The sequence below is a fragment of the Meriones unguiculatus genome, chromosome X, assembly GCF_030254825.1.
Source record: "Meriones unguiculatus strain TT.TT164.6M chromosome X, Bangor_MerUng_6.1, whole genome shotgun sequence".
Taxonomy (NCBI): domain Eukaryota; kingdom Metazoa; phylum Chordata; class Mammalia; order Rodentia; family Muridae; genus Meriones; species Meriones unguiculatus.
In genome coordinates this window covers 141,124,135-141,143,524 of record NC_083369.1, presented here as the reverse complement: position 1 = coordinate 141,143,524, position 19,390 = coordinate 141,124,135, and the positions used below count along the sequence as shown (strand labels likewise).

Here is a 19,390-nt window from a genome sequence, read left to right as displayed (position 1 = left end):
GGAGAGAGGGAGGGAGGGATGGATGGATGGAGGGAGGGAGGGAGGAAGGGATGGATGGATGGAGGGAGGGAGGGAGGAAGGGATGGATGGAGGGAGGGAGGGATGGATGGAGGGATGGAGAGAGGGAGGGAGGGATGGATGGAGGGAGGGAGGGAGGGAGGAAGGGATGGATGGATGGAGGGAGGGAGGGAGGGAGGAAGGGATGGATGGAGGGAGGGAGGGAGGGAGGGAAGGATGGAGGGAGGGAGGGATGGATGGATGGAGGGAGGGAGGAATGGATGGATGGAGGGAGGGAGGGAAGGAGGGATGGAGGGAGGGAGGGAGGGATGGAGGGAGGGAGGGAGGGATGGAGGGAGGGAGGGAGGGATGGATGGATGGATGGCATGAAACCCCATGGAAGACACACCTCATTCACACTCTTATTTTGCTTTGCCTTTAGTAAGCTGATTTAGTCCATTGGCAAAAGTAAATACTTTAAAACCCTTATGGGTCACTTTAGAAATGCACTGCTTTGTCCTGAGGTGATAAGGAATGTTGTTGGGATCATTTTTCCCTAGGAATGGGCTATTGAAAGCGTTATACACAAAAAGAAGTTGCCTATCTGCGTAGGCAGGTTATGCTTTATAGATCTCAATGGAAAGAGGATGGAGTCTCCTTTAAGAAGCAGCAGACCTGTTTATCACTGAGATCTAAACTGTTTATGTTCTTTAGACTCTCTTAAGAAAATGAGAGAGTGCTTCTGCAATTCAAAACCCTTTCCAGTATCACTTTTAAATTGTAGCCATTATGCAAGTAGGGGTGCAGCAATCAATTATTCTTTATTTCAGGTGTTCATACATAGAGGCAACCAAGAGTAAGATGAATGCCATTTAATTCGTTATAATGTGCCTAAGTGGGATTTAAGGTGCATGCAGTAGTCTGTGGGCAAAAGTCACCTGCTGTTTTCTAAAGAGTGCTTAGTGGTATATTTGCAATGAAGTACAGATATTTAATAGTTGATTCTATTTGTTTTTTAGTAGAAAGACCTAGTGGTGTTGAGGTTCTGTACACAGACACACATGTACACACACACACACACACACACACACACACACACACACAGTCTCTTTCTCCAAATCTCTCTAGCTTTCAGAAGATTTATCCCATTTATCAGTTCGGTTTGCTTGCTTGGCCTGATGATGATTTTTCTGCTGATGGCTAACATAATCAGATCATATCGTTTAGCCCTTGATCTGAACACCAACTAAAAGTCACACGATCCCTAACCCTGAAATGAAGTTGGCTATTTGTGCAGTGGTCTCTTACAGAACACTATGAACTTGCTGGGAGGGGCCTACAGTGCCAGACACAGGGAAAGCCTCTTATAATTAGAGCAGTGCAAGTACTGTGACCCAAATCTGGGAGTAGCAAAGGGTTTGCAAGCCAAGCAAATGACTTCTGTTGAAGGATTTCCAGAGTAACAACAAACTTTGGACAGCTTGGGACCATGCTCTGTCAGTGGTAGGCTGTGCTAAAAGAAAGCTAACATGAATGCAATGTGATGCCTTCCACAAACAAGTCTTAAGTTAAGCATGGAAGAAAGGGCTCTCTTATTTTTCATAACCCGTGGCTAGAGCAAAACCTTACTGCTTGTAGAGACTTTGGCCATTTCCTATTTCATTCTTCCACTTGCCTTTGCATTACTCGTATTTGTTCGGATTGCGTGTGTTTCTAGTTTTCTCAAGTATGCTACGTGTGGTGATAAATGTTTTATCATCTATCCCACGATTTCAGTACGTATTGATTTCCTGCTTTGTGCCAGGAAAACAGGTGCATACATTTAGACCTTCCTACTTCCTTAACCTTCTTAGTCTAGTGGAGGATTTGAGTGCAAGGGTTGTGGCAGTATGTAAGTAAGAGCTATAGTAGGTCTCCTGGAAAAAAAAAAAGAGAGAGAAGAGGAATCTGGGGTAAGCTGGAGAGTGGGTGAGGATGATGTCTTTGAAGAGATTGTGAGTCCATCACCATCTTCCCATCACCCGCCCTTTCTGGGGACACACCTGGAATTCAACAAGCTGAGTTGTCTTCTCCTTGCACACCATGAGGAACATGAGGCCTCTGAGCAGGAGGGTATGAGGTATAGGCTGACTTAGGGGTTTTTACCTGTGGCAGGTGGTTTGGGGAGCTTTTAAGGATGCCAGTCGTTGCTGTGGGTTGGATGCTGCCAGAGCTACTTCCGTGATTGATTATTTTAACAAATGCTCTTTAGAAGAGGGAAAAACTGGAGCCAAGAAAATTGGGGTTGGTAGAAAGCAGCAGGCACCCACATTAGCAAGACTGGGGGATGTCTGCCCACATTTGTGGTTTGGAGAAAGCTTATGTTTTGTCTGTGTTCAAGCATGATTACTGGGTGGCTTTATTTGTGTCTTGTCCTGTTCTGATCACAAGGTGGCCTTGCCTGATGCTAGCACACGGGAGGACTGTGGATGTTCAACAGTTCTTCCAGTCTGTGAGCGCTCAGCCAGTTCCCCAACAGCGGGATCATTTTTTCCGTTTCTCAAAGTTGACCAGAGGTGGTGGATGAAGAGCAAAAATTTTTAGGGTATGTTCCATGACTACTATTTTAACATCAGCTAGCTCTAGTCTCAGGCTTTTTGTTCAATATTGAGAAAAAAAAAACGAGTAGTTGGAAAGCTATGGCAGGGAAATAATATGTGAAACAATACAGAGCAGTCTACTGAGAACAAAGAGGTCAGGTGCTACAGGAGAAACAAACAGCACCAGAATCCTCCCCACTGTTAGAGGAGAGCTACTGACAGTGGTTTTCAGAGGACAGTATTGTGGGGTCACCGCAGAGACAGAAATCCTTCAGTATTATCCCAACAGACCAACGAAATCAGGAACTCTAGACATGGGCCCAACAAGCAGCACTTGAATGAGCTCTCTGGGAGGTTCTTTTTAAATTTCTAATTGATCACACACATGCCCCACGATGTGCTCAGAGAGGTCACAGGACAACTTGTGGGATCTGGTTCTCTCCTTCCAGCTTGTAGGTGCCAAGTTTGGAGCTCACACGGTCATGGTTGACAGCAAGCCTCTTTACCTGCTGAAACGTCTTGCTATCTCTGGTTCTGACACATGGTCAGATGTATCAGATGCGTGCTCCCTGCTCATTGGAGAACTTAAAGTACTCTGTTCACAACAAGATGTCCTGGGCATTAGGCTGGGAGCATCTGCACAGTTGAGAAGCAGCAACATTCTTCCTAATATACTTGTATTAAGTAGATTTGGCTTTTCCTGTTTTCTCCCGGATAACTGAACATTTATAGTCAACCACTTTCTTCCTGCTTGAAGATTCTAGCTTTTCTTTTAGACTTTAACGTTTTAAAAGCTTATTATCAATAATTCCATCTGCTGTAAAGTTCTGAGTACGTCACCCATATTTGTGTATTAAAAACCTAATCCCCCAATTAATGTTAATAATATTTGGAGTTGGAGCCTTTTGGAAGGCAGATAGGGTTGGATTAAGTAATGAGAGTGAGCCTCCACGGTGGGATTAGTAGTTTTCTAAAAAACAGAAAGAAACCTGTTTGGATGTTCTCCACCATGGTATGAAGCAGCAAAGCAGCCCTTACCAGGAGCCAGGCTAACACCAGTGCCATGCTCTTTGACTTACCAAACTTTAGAAGAGTAAACCAAATAAACTTCTATTCTTTATAAATTATCCATTCCAGGGCATTTGGTTACAGCAATGGAAAAAAGACTCAGACACCACCTTAAAGTTCCACTTCGAATGTATTTTTTTCATCATTGCTATGCATTGCTGTTTTTTTTTTTTTTTTGAGACAGTGTCTCTCCACTTCTGTACTTTCGATGTGGAGCCTGCCTTGCACCTTTGAGGATGACTATCTCCGGCATTGCTCTGACGGTGTTCTAGAATCTTCTTGCCATGGTAACTCATGGTAACAGTCTGTCTCCTATCCGCAAAACACACAAACACAGTCATAAGAATCTTTGAATGAACTTGAATTAAGAGTCTGTAAAGGTTCTCGCTTCGGCAGCACATATACTAAAATTGGAACAATACAGAGAAGATTAGCATGGCTCCTGCAAAAGGATGACACGCAAATTCATGAAGTGTTCCATATTTTTTAATAGCCAGAAGCTGGAAACAACCCAGATGTCCCTCATTTGAGGAATGGATGCAGAAATTGTGGTACATTTACACAATGGAACACTACTCAGCAATTAAAAACAAGGAAATCATGAAATCTATAGGCAAATGGTGGGATCTAGAAAAGATCATCCACAGTGAGGTAACCCAGAAACAGAAAGACACACATGGTATATATTCACTCATAAGTGAATATTAGACATATAATATAGGATAAACATACTAAAATCTGTACACCTAAAGAAGCTAAGTAAGAAGGAGGACTCTGGCTAAGTTGCTCAATCCCCATTCAGAAAGGCAAAAAGGATGAACATCAGAAGAGAGAGAAAACAGGGAACAGGAAAGGAGCCTACCACAGAGGGCCTCTGAAAGGCTCTACCCTGCAGAGTAACAGAGCAGATGCTGAGACTTATAGCCAACTTTGAGCAGAATGCAGAGAATCTTATGAAAGAAGGGGGAGATAATAAGAGCTGGAGAGGACAGGAACTCCACAAGGAGAGCAACAGAACCAAAAAATCTAGGCATGGGGTCTTTCCTGAGACTGATACTCTAACCAAGGACCACTCATGGAGATGTCCTAGAACCCCTGCACAGATGTAGCCCATGGCAGTTCAGTGTCCAAGTGGGTTCCATAGTAATGGGAACAGGGATCTCTGACATGAACGGATTGGCCTGCTCTTTGATCACCTACCCCTGAGGGAGGAACCGCCTTACCAGGCCACAGAGGAAGACTCCTGATGAGACCTGATAGACTAGGATCAGAGTGAAGGAGAGGAGGACCTCCCCTATCAGTGGACTTGGGGAGGGACATGGGTGGAGAAGGTGGAAGGAGGGTGGGATCGGGAGGGAATGAGGGAGGGAAGTACAGGGGGAATACAAAGTGAATAAACTGTAATTAATGAAAAGGAAAAGAAAAATGATAAAAACATAAAGAAAGAACAAAAGAGTCTGTGAAGACTGGAACTCCTTTTCTTGACTTCTTCGACACCCTATTTACTTATTCCCACTTTCCCCTACTACTCTTGCAATCTACAGTTATGCCCCAAGTATCTCTGGAATGGGCCTCCCCTCCTGTCAAAGGCTGAATGCCTTAGAGCAGTAGTTTCAACCTGGCGGAGGGTCATATATCAGATATCTTGCATTGAAGATATTACATTATGATTTGTAACAGTGGCAAAATTACAGTTATAAAATAGCAACGAAATAGTTTTATGGTTGGGGGTCACCACATCAGGAGGAGCTAAAAATGTTTGCAGCATTAGGAAGGTTGAGAACCACTGCCTTAGAGAATCTTCTGAAGCTTGGAGGGCACTCCATACCCTCTCTTTCAGTGTTCCGTGTTCCGTGTTCTGAGCCTGCCCCTACAGCTCTCTCCTCGGGGAGGGCATGTTACTCTTGCATGCTTTGTAGTGGTCCTGTGTGAGTTTCCTGTTGCTGCTCTAGCAGATTGCTACAAAGCTGGTGGTTTAAAACAGCAGGTGTGAAGCAAAAAAATGAGTTTAATAGGGTCAAGATCAAGGTGTGGGAAGGGCTGCATCCTTTCTGGATGAGTCTTTCCTCATCTTGTTCAGCTTCTGTTGCCTCTTGGTTTGCCTTGGCTCATAACTGTATCATTCCCGCCTCTGCTTTCCTATTGTCATATCTGTCTTCTTCTGGTCCTTCTCCCTACTATAAAATACTTATTTATTGAAACCACTTGCGAATCAGGGTAGCTTCTTTTCTCAAGAACCTTAACTTCATGAGTCACAGGATCTGAGTACTAGGGCATAGAGATTTTTGAGGGGGCCATTGTGTAGCCTCCATTGTGAGGACTGCTCCAAAGACAACTGTACAATACTTCATCTTGTATGAAGTCTGTCATCTCCAGCCGGGTCGCCCCAGCTCCAATGCCCTGGCTCATTGCCTGGCATACAGCAAGTGCCATATGCTAAGGAATGACTGAGTAACTCTTTCACCCAAGTGTGGTTACTACTTGCAATTCCTGAGGCTGGAATGGCAGGCGAGAGAGAGAGAGAGAGAGAGAGAGAGAGAGAGAGAGACAGAGAGAGAGAGGGAGAGACAGAGCGAGAGAGAGAGAGAGAGAGAGAGAGAGAGAGAGAGAGAGAGAGAAGCTCTGTAAAACCCCCACCACTGCAAAGTAGGTTGGCAAGGTCTATTTGCAAGAGCTCCTCGAGGCCTAACGAGTAACACCTCATGTGTCACGTGGCTTCAGTGAGGAACTACAAGTTTCAAGATAAAAAACACTCCCTGTCTCTGGTTCTCATTTCTCAGTCTCTGGAACTGAAATGCTGGACTATTCCGTTCCATCCTGGCCTATTTTACTTGCTGATGAGGCTGGGGCTCATGGAGGCATAGTGTGTGGCCCCAGGGCAGCAAGCCCTGACTCCAACATTGAGGAAGCAGCCATATCTAGCTTCTAGGTTCTCTGTCCAGGTCAAATTCCCACATCTCTAGTGGTTTTTGTTTTGGCCTCTTTCCCATGAAAAATGGTGTGTGTGTGTATTCTCTCTCTCTCTCTCTCTCTCTCTCTCTCTCTCTCTCTCTCTCTCTCTCTCTCTATGTATCTCATCTATCTATGTATCTGTGGCATTGGAGATTAAACCCAGGGCTTCAGGTTTGCTAAGCAAGGGCTCTTCTACTGAGCTACACCCCTACCTTGGCCCATTTTTTTAAAATTAAATTTTTAATATTAGTTACAGTTTATTCACTTTGTGTCCCAGCTGTAGCCTCCTCCCTTCTCCCCTCCCAATCCCACCCTCCCTCGCTCATCTCCTCCTATGCCCACGGATAGGGGAGGTCCTCCTCCCCTTCCATCTGACCCTAGCTTATCTACTCTCATCAGAATTGGCTGCAATGTCCTCCTCTGTGGCCTTAGCCCATTTTTTGAGACAGGGTTTCACTATGTATTCCAGGCCGGCCTGGAATTTGTTAATTTAGTCAAGACTTGATTTGAGCTCCTCCTCCACTTCCTAAGTGCCGGAATTACATGCATGTACTATAGCACCTGTTTTCCAGTATGTTTTTTTTTTCTTTTGTTTTTCAAGACATGGTTTCTCTGTGCACCCTTAGCTGCTCTGGAACTTGCTCTGTAGACCAGGCTGGCCTTGAACTCAGAACTCAGAGATCTGCCTGTCTCTACTTCCTGAGTGCTGGGATTAAAGGCATGCACCACCCCTGCCCAGCTCCAGTATGTTTTTAAAGACAGTTTTGAGATAGATATATTTGCCATGCAGTTTTCTGGTGTTTGATATATTACATGATTAATTTTTAAATTTGTGATAAATGTATATAAGAAAATTTACTATTTTTCTTTAATTAAATTTTTATTTTCATATACAGTTTACTCACTTTGTATCCCAGCTGTAGCCCCCTCCCTCATCCCCTCCCAATCCCACCCTCCCTCCCTCATCTCCTCCCATGCCCCTCTCCAAGTCCACTGTTAGGGGAGGTCCTCCTCCCCTTCCATCTGACCATAACTATTTTAAGTTTACCATTTGGTAGTATAAAAGCATAGTGGCAAACTCTGCAGCCATCACCACTGCCTAGGTTTAAAACTGCCTGAAGGTCGTCCCTCCATAGTTCTCTTCTAAAGTGAAGCCCTGTCTTTTAGAGGCTCCTGGGCCTGTCCAATATTGAAAGCTCAAGGTACCCACTTGAAGATTCTAAAGGAATACATGAAAAAGAAAGCATGGTTTTGTTGTTTATGCTTTGGCCCTTATTTCCTCTGGGAGACACTTCATTTTGCTTACCCTCTAGGTACCTTCCTTCCTTACATCCCTGTCATCCTAGGGCAGAAATTTGGCTATCTTTTTACACAGCCTGAGTTTCTTGGGGATCAGTGGATTTACTGCAAGTTCTGGAATCCCAGGAGAAAAAACTGAATTGCCAGACTGATCCGTAGATTTCACACATCCAGAGTTGATGGTGGGACAGTTTCTTCCCTTAAATTCCTTTCTATATCAAAGGGTCATTACCTGATGATGAGCACTTCCTTCCAACTTGGTCCTTATGTTATGTGGATATATATCTTTTGGGAAGGTCTGTCCTTTTCATTAGAGGATACTTAAATCAAGCAGATTGTAGCTGGTGCTTTCTACCTCCAAGGATAAACTGTGCTTATATTTAGCCTTAAGAGGAAAAAAAAACACCCAGTAATAATAAAACTCATGTGCTATTTGTTGAGTATTGAGTTGGCAAGCAAAGCTCTTTGCTTATTATTATTATTTTTCCTTCCAGTAGCCAGGAAATTGGTGGGGACAACCCAGGAGGTTAGTCTGTCCCCAGATGCAGGAACAGAAAGGCAAAATGAAGTGCAGTTCTTCTTGCTACTCCCTCATCTTGGGTTACATACTATAAATATGGTGGTCATTAATCACTCATTTTGCAGAGCAAATTTAGATCTTTAAGTACTATATAAAAGTATGTATAGACATCTTCAATTACCATCTTTTTAAACTTCAGCTCCTTACTGGTTGTAGCATATAAACACCAACTCTTGTGGTTTTGCTGATTTTTTTTCTGGACTGTTCTTGACTTCAAAGACTTGAAGCCCTGTTCTAGGTCTGGTCCTCTGGGACTACACCAGTTTTATCCATCACCTTCCGCCTCCCTGTGCACTTGTAATTAGCTTGGTGTCCTGTTTAATTATTCCAGTTAGTTCCTTTATTATGTGTTTTTACATTCTGAAGCAGTTGGCCTGAGTTACCTGGGAATCACTGGGATTGGTTGAGATGGTTAGACTTGTTCTGGACAAGATCTGGAAGGGCCTTCATTGCTTTGCTGTCCCCTCTCCTTGGCCAGTTTCTTCATGGCCATTTATTTTCTTCCAGACCCTGATAGTTTTGGAAGATGTTCTATCTGCACATTTTACAGACTGGCTTTTGAGTGGAATTCATTTGACTTGAAAGGATTCATAAATAAAAATTGCCTTTCTCTGACACTGGTCATTAAGAAGAATAAAATCACCTTTTAAAACTTGTTCAAAATGGGATAGTTAAACCATTTAACTAGCCCCTCTGTTCTCAATGAGAGAACAATGAGGCGTCTCACTGTGCTGCCCAGTCCAGTCTTGAAGTTCTAGGGCTCAAGGGATACCCCTGCCCCAGCATTCTGAGTGCCTTGGACCACAACTACTGTGCCAACTTCAATAAATTATTCCATGGAGAACAGGTGGCAACCCAGATGCAGCCTATCAATGACTTCCTTTGGATACCTAAGCCAGGTTGGCTTGAGCGTTTGCTAATTGACAGGAGTTGGAGCTACTTTTAACTACCAGAAAACAACTGGAAGAAAGTCATTTTTCTTTCGGTGGATCCTGAGGGTTGGGAGGGTGGGAGTTGTCACCAATTAAGAAACAAAGAGCAAGGAGCAGTGAACACCTTGCCAGCCTGCTGCAAATGTTTGCTTGAGAACATTAAAATTTATTATTATTATTGTTGTTGTTGTTGTTGTTGTTGTGTCTTGAGAAAATCTCTCATGTAGCTCAGGCTGTCTTCGAACTCACTCTATAGTTGAGGATGATCTTAAACTCCTGACCCTCCTGCAAGTGCTACAATTGCAGGCATGCACCACTACACTTGGCTTCAAAATAAAAATTTAAAAAATCTTAATTTTTTTTTTTTTTTTGGTCTTTTGAGGCAGGTTTCTCTGTATAGCCTTGGCTGTCCTGTACTCACTCTGTAGACCAGTCTGGCCTTGAACTAACAGAGATCTGCCTGCCTCTGCCTCCTGGCTGCTGGGATTACAGGAGTGTACCACTGCGCCTGGCTAATTAATTTAATTTTATTTTATGTGTGTGGGTGTTTTGCATGTGTGTGTATTTGTAGACCACTTGCATGTCCAGTGCCTGCGGAGACCACAAGAGGGCATCTGATTCCTTAGAAATGGAGTTCCAGTTGTTTGTGAGCTGCCATGTGGGTGCTGAGAATTGAACCTGGGTCCTCTGGAAGAGCAGCTAGTGCTCTTAGCTGCTGAGCCATCTCCCTTGCCCAACTTAACATTTTTAAAACTAGATCTTGGGATAGTTTACACATTCACAATATTCAAAAATCTAAAGGCAAATTATGCAAACATTTAAAGACCTTATTTGGGTGTATTGGCATAAACTTTGTTTGAGGAGAGCCCTGGCACATGAGACATTCAAGAAAACAAACAAAAAAGAAAGACTGTCTTACCCATTCATGACCTCCAGATATGCTGTGACCCTTCTCATAGGCTGTTGATAGTTTGTTTCTGGAGTTCTCTTTCATGGAAGGTTTCATACATAGAGGTAGATAGTTATCTCCATTTCCCCCTCATTGTTTAATGTCATAATTGATGGATGATGAGTACATTTCTATTTCATGGTTTATGCCTTACAATTCTATGTCTGAGTCCTTCCTTCCATCCATTTATTTATCTTCTGTCCATCCATCCATCCATCCATCCATCCATCCAACCATCCATCCATCCATCCATTTATCTTTGCTGTGGTAGGGATGAATCCCAGGACCTTGCATGTGCTACCTAAGCACGCTTAGTTAAGTGCATCCCTAGCTTCCCCACTCTATTTGACAGGACAGTATGACTTCTGGAAAATCTGAAGATTGAATTGGTTTGTGCTTTTAGCTGATAAAACTTCATCCTAATTCTTTGCTGCTCTAGGTCTAAGTTTTTAGTTGCATTAAGAACTTTCTTTCCACTTTCACTGGTTTTGATGAGTGTGTGTGTGTGTGTGTGTGTGTGTGTGTGTGTGTGTGAGAGAGAGAGAGAGAGAGAGAGAGAGAGTTTCCCTTTTGAAAGCCTGTATTATTTAACTGAGTTCAGTTTCTGGTTTTTAGTTGGTGGCACCTAAAAAGCATTTGGAGCCACTTGGCTGGGTTGGTGACAGCACTCCATGGGTAAAGGGTCCAGTTGTGACATTGTTTGGTTCATTTTAGGGAACCTGTGGGTTTTTAAATGGAGGAAGAAGAGACAAAGCTATTGTGAAAAACAGCTATAGCCTGCTGGGTTAACCCCTGAAGGTGTGATGAGCTCAAGGAAAGGGACCAAGGGACTCCCTCATACAGCTTCCCATTGGCTATCTGCTTCTCCTTCCCTCCTGCCTTCTCATAACCCTGACTTTCTCTGTTCCCTCGTCACCTCTCATCCCTCATCTTTCGCCCCTCCTCCCTTCCTGTACTCTTCCAGCACCCTCACATTCTTGCTTCCTCCACTTATAAAAATATCTAGATCCTCTTCTCATTTTCTCCCTCACACTCTCTGTCCCCTACCTCCCCACACTGTCCACCAAATCTCTCTCATCCCATCTACCCTGACACCTTTCCTCAGTCCGGTTCATTCCCTCTTCTTCCACGCAGCCCTTCTATTTGTGTCTTGCTTCCCCACCCTTCTCATTCCCTCTCTCACCCTTCCCCTGCCATCTGATGTTTATCCCTCTCCACTGTATTTTTTCTGCATGTTCTCCCTGCCCCCATTTTTGAGACAGGTTCTCACTTTTTATTCCAAGATGGCCTGGAACTCACAGTACTTCTGCCTTGTCTCCCAAGTGCTAGCCTTACAAATGTGTGCTTTCACCACAGCTTTCTACTCCGATTTCTTCCTCTCAGCTCTCTTCCTTAAAACCCCCTTATCTCCAACAGCCCCCACCTCTCTCACATGCTGTTTTTTCCTTTAAGCCCTTTCTAATATGTGCCTCAGATTTTCAACTGATACCATTATCTTTTTGGAGCCAACGAAAACACTGTTTATCTCTGTGGTCTAAAGTTAAGCTGGCCATGTGTGAAAAGGTTGAGGGTGGGGAATGTGTGCTCTCCCTAGGGGAGAGGAAGCTTGGAGGGTACCTAACCTTTGCCCCCACAGGCAGAGCTCCTCAAAGGGCAGGATGGGCTAGGAAGGGGGGGGGGATAGTGTGAGGAAGCTCTTTCCAGTGGACAGTCAGCCAGAAGTCTAGGGGAGCAGTGAGGTGCCAGGCATTAGGGCTCTCTCAGTGGGGCACAGAGGACTTCATCTCCTACCGAGGGCCTGGGAGAACCTAGAGCACTGGTTTTATTCTGACTCCAGTGTTAGCTAACTTTAAAGAATTTTTATTTGTAAACGCGTAATGGCTGATGTTGCAGAAACTAGTAACTACGAAACAGGAGAGCTTCCATTAACCACACATACACTTCCTAATGCAATTCCTATCATTTTGATTTGGCATTTTTGTTTTTAGATATTTATTTTGTCAATATTGGAGGTGTGTGTGTGAGAAAGAGAGAAGGATAGAGACAGACAGGCAGACACACACACACACACACACACACACACAAAGGAGAGAGAGAGGTGATAAGCTTGAGTGTCAGGTCTCACCTTGCATCTCACTTTTGAGGCAAGATATCTCTTTGCTGCTACATGTGTACTACAAATGTGTTGCCTTTGAGTATTCTCCTGTTTTCATGTCCCATCTTACCACAGGATTATAGACGCATGTTACTAAATCTGGCTTTCACATGGGTTCTGGAGATCCAAACTCACATTGTCATGCTTGCTTGGTGAGGACTCTTACCTACTGAGCTATCTCTGAAGCCCAGCAAGTATATTCTTTTGGGGATTTTTAGTATATATAAGGCTACGTGTACATGATATGCACACACACACATATACATGTTTGTGTTTTCAATTAATTTCATAGTAATCTAAGCTGATGTTTTTAGTAGCTAAATATTTGAACTAACATATCTTAGTTTATGTAACAATTTCTCTATTGTCTAGCATTTAATTTGTTTCCACAGTGTTTGTAGTTTAAGGATGCACAATTCTTCCCCTTTTAAAGATTAGTGTTTATTTTTCAGTTATGTGTATGTCTGTCTGTCTGTGTGTGGCTATGTGTACATATGTGCAGTACCTGTGGAGGCCAGAAGAGGGCAGTGGATCACCTGGAGCTGGAGTTATAGGAAGTTGTCAGCTACCTTAGATGGGTGCTGGCAACCAACTCAAGTCTGCTACAAAAACAGCAAACACTTAGCTACTGAGGAATTGCTCCAGCCCCTTTGTTTTCTCTTCTTACCCTTAGGGAAATGAAGTGGCATGCAGCATAGCATTTTGTATCCAATTCTTCTATTCGAGGACTCAGCAATTGGAAGGGTCTATGTGGATGAGAATGAGAATGGCTTTCTTTAGTCTGGGGGATTTTATTACCTGTGGCCTCACAGGAGACTTGCCCTCCTTGCATTTTCTTCAATAAGATATATGACTTAGTGTGGGGAGGAGAGATGAATTATTCCACATCTTTAAAGGAAGCAGTATGTGAAGCTTTCCTGTCTCCATACCATTGTACCAGCTGCAGTGATTAGCCATTGCTGTAACACATAAAAATGGAAACTCCTTTGGGGCTTGCTTCTTTCCATTTTCTTTCTTTCTCCTTCCCCTCCTTGTTTACTTTCACCATCTGACTGGTATTTGCAGGAACTTTGTTTTCCAGAACCACAGAATACAAGCCATGCTTCAAAATTTTATGCTAAAAGCCGTGTGTGGTGATATTCATGCTTGTAATTCCATCACTCAGGAGGCAGAGGCAGGAGGACCACAAATTCCACAACAAACTGACATACAAATGAGACCTACCCCATCTTCCCCCCACCTCCAAAATGTTCAACAGTGGGTGTGGTGGTGTGTATCTGTCCTCAGCACCGGGGAAGTCTCTACAGGAAGGCTGCTGTGAGTATGAGTCCAGCCTCAGCTATAGAGTGAGTTCCAGGCCAGCAGAGACTACAGAATGAGACCCAGTCACAAAGCAGACAAACAGCTTTAAGCTTTAGATATTACCAAGATGAGTAACTAAAAGTACGAGGACCTGGTCTGGAGAACCATCTCAAAGCCTTGCTCATTTTATAAGTTTTATTAATGGACAACCTTATGTAAAGGATTTTTTTTTTCTTACCAAAGTATCCACTAAATGTCTGCGTGCATACTTGATAAAAGACGCTAGTTGAATATTTACGGTGGTCTCCCAAAGGCAAGTTTCTGTGAAACTTCTAAGATTCATAGCTGTGAAAAAGCATTAGGAGCGAATGTGTGCCGTACCCTCTCCCCTTATGTCACCTTATCAAATTCTAACTCTCCCTTGTGAGTTTATTGGGTAGACAGGGTAGATGGCTTGGTACTGTTGTAGAATGGGATTCAAGTAATATAGCCAAGTGTTCATGGGTGCTTGCTAAGTGTGAGATCTGGAACGTAGGGACTAGAAGATATCCGAAGTTTCATCCCCCCCCCACGCCCTCCTCCCGCAGGCACATTTTGCTTAACTTTCCCTTTCCTAATTGTGAGAAGATTCTAGTGTGGTTATTTTAGGAACCACATAAACCGTAGTTGAAGCAGAAGACCTCTGAGTAAATTCTGCTTATCCAGAAGAAGGAGAAGCGTCCATTTCAGGAAAGCCCAGCAGATTTGAAGACAGTTTTTCTGAGCTTTAACCAACTTCTAGCAGCTGTTAAAACTCCCCCTTAGTTGGAGATTCAGAGAGATTCAAAATAGGTTTGCTCATCTGACTGATGTTGACTGATGTAAGTTCACCTTACAAGGAAACTATTTTCTCTGAATTTCTATTTTGCCTTAAATTTTTGAATATTTATTAGCATTTATTTATTTTATAAGATATACATAACATAAACTTTCTGTTTTGGGTGCTGGGAAGATGGCTTATACAGGTGAAAGTGCTAAGCTTGCCTGACCCTGACGACCCCCAGATAAATTCCTAGAGCTCATGTAAAATAGCCAGATGTCATGCCAGCACTCCTATGTGGGATGATAGGTAGAGGCAGGAGAATGGCTTAGAAGCTGTCCATCTGGCTAGCCTGGGGTACTCATTACTCAGCAGAAACAAAAGAGACACTGCCTTACGAAGACGGGACAACTGAAAGTTGTTCATTAATTACCACATGTGCACTGTGGCACATATGGAACTCTCTCTCTCTCTGCTTACAAGTGTGAAGCTCAGTGTCATTAAGCATGTTCACATTGTGGTCACCACTGCCATCCATCCATCTCCAGAAACTTTCATCTTTCCTAAGGCAACTGTCTTCCTGGCTGCTGTAATTCTACTTAGGGTCTCCGTGAACTTATTTCCACATAGCTAATATAGATGTGATCTTATCGGGAATTCACTTACTCTTTCGTGACTGGCTTATTTCATTCATCAGATTACCTCTAAAGTTCATCCATCTGCAGCGTGTGTCAGACTTTGCTTTTTAATTGCTTTAAACTATATAATAATAATGTTACTTGAAAATGCAGGCACTTAACTACATACATGCTTTTGCTTTTGAGCTCATTGACAAGCGTAAACCTGAGGTGAATTCACAAATTAAGCATAAATTAAGCAGCTGAAGTTCAAATCAACAGAGGCATGATGGTACTTCAGAGATGAAGTTGTTGCTTGGCTCTGAGCTGTGTGCTTGGTGAAGTCTTTTGTGTATAATTGGCTCTCCCATTTTTCTTCTGTGTTCAAACCACACGGAGAATCTATCTTTCATACAGTTCTTATAGAGTCTTTTTAGCATGGTGCAAAGGATTAAAAAAGATTCCAAATGCAGATTGGATATTTGATATTGTGTGGACTTCAGACATTGTCAGTGTGTGATTGTGAGCCCTTCTTCGTTGTAAGAACTCACATAGAGACTGATAGTCCAACCAAGGACTATGCATGGAGATAACCTAGAACCCTTGCACAGATGTAGCCCAGGGCAGCTCAGTCTCCAAGTGGGTTCCCTAGTAAGGGGAACAGGGGCTGTCACTGACATGAACTCAGAGGCTGGCTCTTTGATCACCTCCCCCTGTCGGGGGAGCACGGGAGCACGCTTACCAGGCCACAGAGGAAGGCAATGCAGTCAGTCCTAATGAGACCTGATAAACTAGAATCAGATGGAAGGGGAGCAGGACCTCCCCTATCAGTGGACTTGGGGAGGGTCATGGGAGGAGATGAGGGAGGAAGGATGGCATTGGGAAGGGATATGAAAGGGGGCTACAGCTGGCATACAAAATGAATAAAGTATAATTAATAAAAATTAATTAATTAAAAAAGAAGAAAAAACCCCTTTATTTCCAGAAATAATCAGTGGGCTAGCTTTGGACTTTAGGCCATAATTTACCAACACCCATCTTTGACTGATAAATCTTCCATTGCTTTATATATTTTACATCTTACTGCTGCAAATCTCATTTAAATATCTCCAAAAACAAATGGAACTCGTATCATATATTTCATTACCTCTAACCCCCTACTGGCAAGTGATAGGCATATAAAACAATAATGTCTAGAGAAACAATAGGAAGCGAAGAGCGGGTAAGCAAATGTTGAACGAAGTATCTTGCACTGCAACTGAACTCCTGTTTTTGTCATTTTAATTTGCCCATTGGTAGTATAGACTATCATACGTAACGCTAGCAACAATTCAGTTCACAAAGTGTTTTTCCTCGTCAGTTTTCTTGCTGGAATTTTTTCTTTCAGTTTTCTGGCTACTTAACAAGATGGACACATTCCACAAGCAACTTACTCTCAGAAGGAAGAATTGGGGTTTTCTGCAGACAGAAGAACACCCACTGGGACACGATGCATGCCCCTCCCTGACCCCTGACCTCTGCCCCCTGCCCCATCACAGAAACATGAAAAGAGAGGCCTTTGCATGGGAAAGACGGAAGTGTTCTGAACAGGGGAAGGAAATCTATCACCACTGCTCCCCATACAAGCAGACATGAAACAATTGTTACCAAAATAAAATTATCTTCTGAGTGGGTTAATGGCAGTTTGCATTGTTCCAAATCAATAACTGCGACACGGGCCAGAAAGCAGTCACCTTCTGAAAGAAGCTATAGCATCGTCATTCCCCACCAGAAGAAAATTACACACACACGCACACACCTTCATCATATTTAAGTCAGTCTCCAAGAAGGAGCTAAAAACCAAGCTCTTTCAGAATGAAATTCTAGTGGGTCCCAGAAAGCCCATGACTTCGCTTCCTGTCAGGAGACTTTTAATGGCAGTTAAAGGCTCCTCCACATTTTGTTTTCTTACCTCAGATGATGGCAAAAGCAGCTAACCACAAGCAGCCCAGACAATGCAGGTCCATTGTTATCCAAGTCACCCTGGCACCCACTTACACAGTCAAAGAACTATGAAAGTCTATCATGGGAAAGATCATTCTTTTACTCCCCCAACTCTTCCTCCTCCAAGAATCTACCTGTCCTTTTTTTCAGTTAAGTATTTGGTCTCTGTGGTGGAGAGATGGCTCAGTTATTAGGAGAACTGGTTGCCCTTCCACAGGACCTGAGTCTGATTCTTGGCACCCACATGCAGCTCACAACTAAATAATGATTTCTTTTGAAAATAGCTTTTTGTTATCTGCTGTCATGTATCTACATAAGGTGTTGCTATCACTTTGATAGTGTGTTGGAAGACCCTGCGCTTAAGGTTGTAGTCCATCATGTCCAGATGGCTCTCTGATGTCTGCACAAAATGGAGGTCTCCCTTTCTCAGGGAGACTTCCTCTTCTCTGCCTGGACTTAATCTGGAAAGTGTCTCAGATGTCTGACCTTGCTTGGAGGATGACCCTGCCAATGGCAGCTCAATGTCCAAGTTAGTTCTTTAGTAATGGGAACAGGAGCTGTCACTGACATGAACTCAGTGGCTGGCTCTCTGATCACCTCTCCCTGAGGGGGGAACAGCCTTGCCAGGCCACAGAGGAAGACAATGCAGCCAGCCTTAATGAGACCTGGTAAGCTAGGGTCAGAGGGAAGGGAGGAGGACCTCCCCTATCAGTGTACTGGGGGAAGGGCATAGGAGAAGAAGAGGGAGGGAGGAAGGGTGGGATTGGGAGGAGATGAGGGAGGGGGCTACAGCTGGGAAACAAAGTGAATAAACTGTAATTAATAAAAATAAAATTAAATTAAAAAAAAAGAACTCACACAACGCATGCATGTGTTTGTTCTTTGTCCTCTTTTCTCTCTGACCTGGCGAAAACATCCCCCAAGAGTCTTCTTAAAAGTCATATTTCCCTTTTTTGGAGAAATAGTTTTATCATTTCCATATGTGTCTCTTCATAACAGTTGTGTGGTTTTGCTTGGTTCTAGTTTGATAACTGCAGCTGAAACTGCAGAGACTTGAGACTCGCCTGTGGTGTCTAGGTTGGGAATTCATTTGTTCTTTTCCTTCTCCTGTCTGGGTATGCTGCAGTATGTTTGTCCTGCCTCCAGCTGATCCACACATCGCTTCTAGCATTTAGCATTTTCTTATCACCATTCTTACAAATGTCTCTGGTACACATGTAAAATACTTGTGAAAGTGATAGTAAGGACTGAATGCTGAGTTTCAAGTTGCTGGATTTCCAAAGTGTGTGCAACAACCATTGGTTCTTAAGTAATGATTGAGATAAAACATGGATGAAGAAGACAGAGGATAAAATATATGACTATTCAGTTTTAAAAGACAATGCCTAATTGATCTTCAAATGGTGTGTTTCCCAAGTGTAAACATTTCTGTTGCTCACGTTCTCAACAATACTTGCTCTCTTGGATATATTATGATGTTGTCTAAGCTGCCTTGTCAGAGACCTCCCAGGATGGTTTATCCTTCTCTTTCTTTCTCAAGCTACTGCTGATCACAAGAAAGTTCAGGGTGACCAAACGGCTGTGTTCTGCAAGGTCACTGGAATCAGGCTCCTTCTGTGTTATTGGCATAGTTGGTTGTGGCTCCACAGGACCACTGCACCTTCCATCCCATGGCAGTGTACCTTTGTTAAGGAAGCTGCTTGAATCACTGTTGGCTAGAATACCATGGCAAGAACACCCCATGGCCAGAATGGAGTCATAGTCTCAAATGCAGCTGCACAAGTCTACAGAAAAGTCATCATCTCCAGGATAGTGGGGAGGTGGCTCAGTGGTTAAGAAGAGTGCTTGCTGCTCTTTCAGAGGCTCTTTGGTTCCAGCACCAACATTGAATGGTTTCCACCACTTTTATTTCCAGTTCTCAGGGATCTTATTGCCTCTTCTGACCCCGGCAGGCACCCCTCTGTGGGCACACACACATAATAAAAATGAAATTAAACAAGGAAAGTAATCTCCAGCTGAGCAACCATGTGCCAACAAAACCTGATGGTGGGGGAGTGCTTTTTTCTGTTGCCATAATAAATTACTGTAAACTCAGTGGCTTAAACAACACCGATTTATTCCATATTCTAGAGTTCGGAAATCAGAGGTAGGGATGATACTCTTTCTTCGTTTTTCCAG

At 43.3% G+C, this 19,390-nt stretch overlaps 1 protein-coding gene and 1 non-coding gene across 9 annotated transcripts in view; both read left to right on the top strand.

The window, feature by feature from the left end:
* Sh3kbp1 (SH3 domain containing kinase binding protein 1) overlaps positions 1-19,390 on the top strand; it is a 362,797-nt gene that overhangs the window by 2,314 nt on the left and 341,093 nt on the right. The window lies entirely within an intron of this gene.
* LOC132650298 (U6 spliceosomal RNA) lies at positions 4,025-4,131 on the top strand. Its single transcript, XR_009588665.1, has one exon. It is a non-coding gene; the product is annotated as a U6 spliceosomal RNA (small nuclear RNA).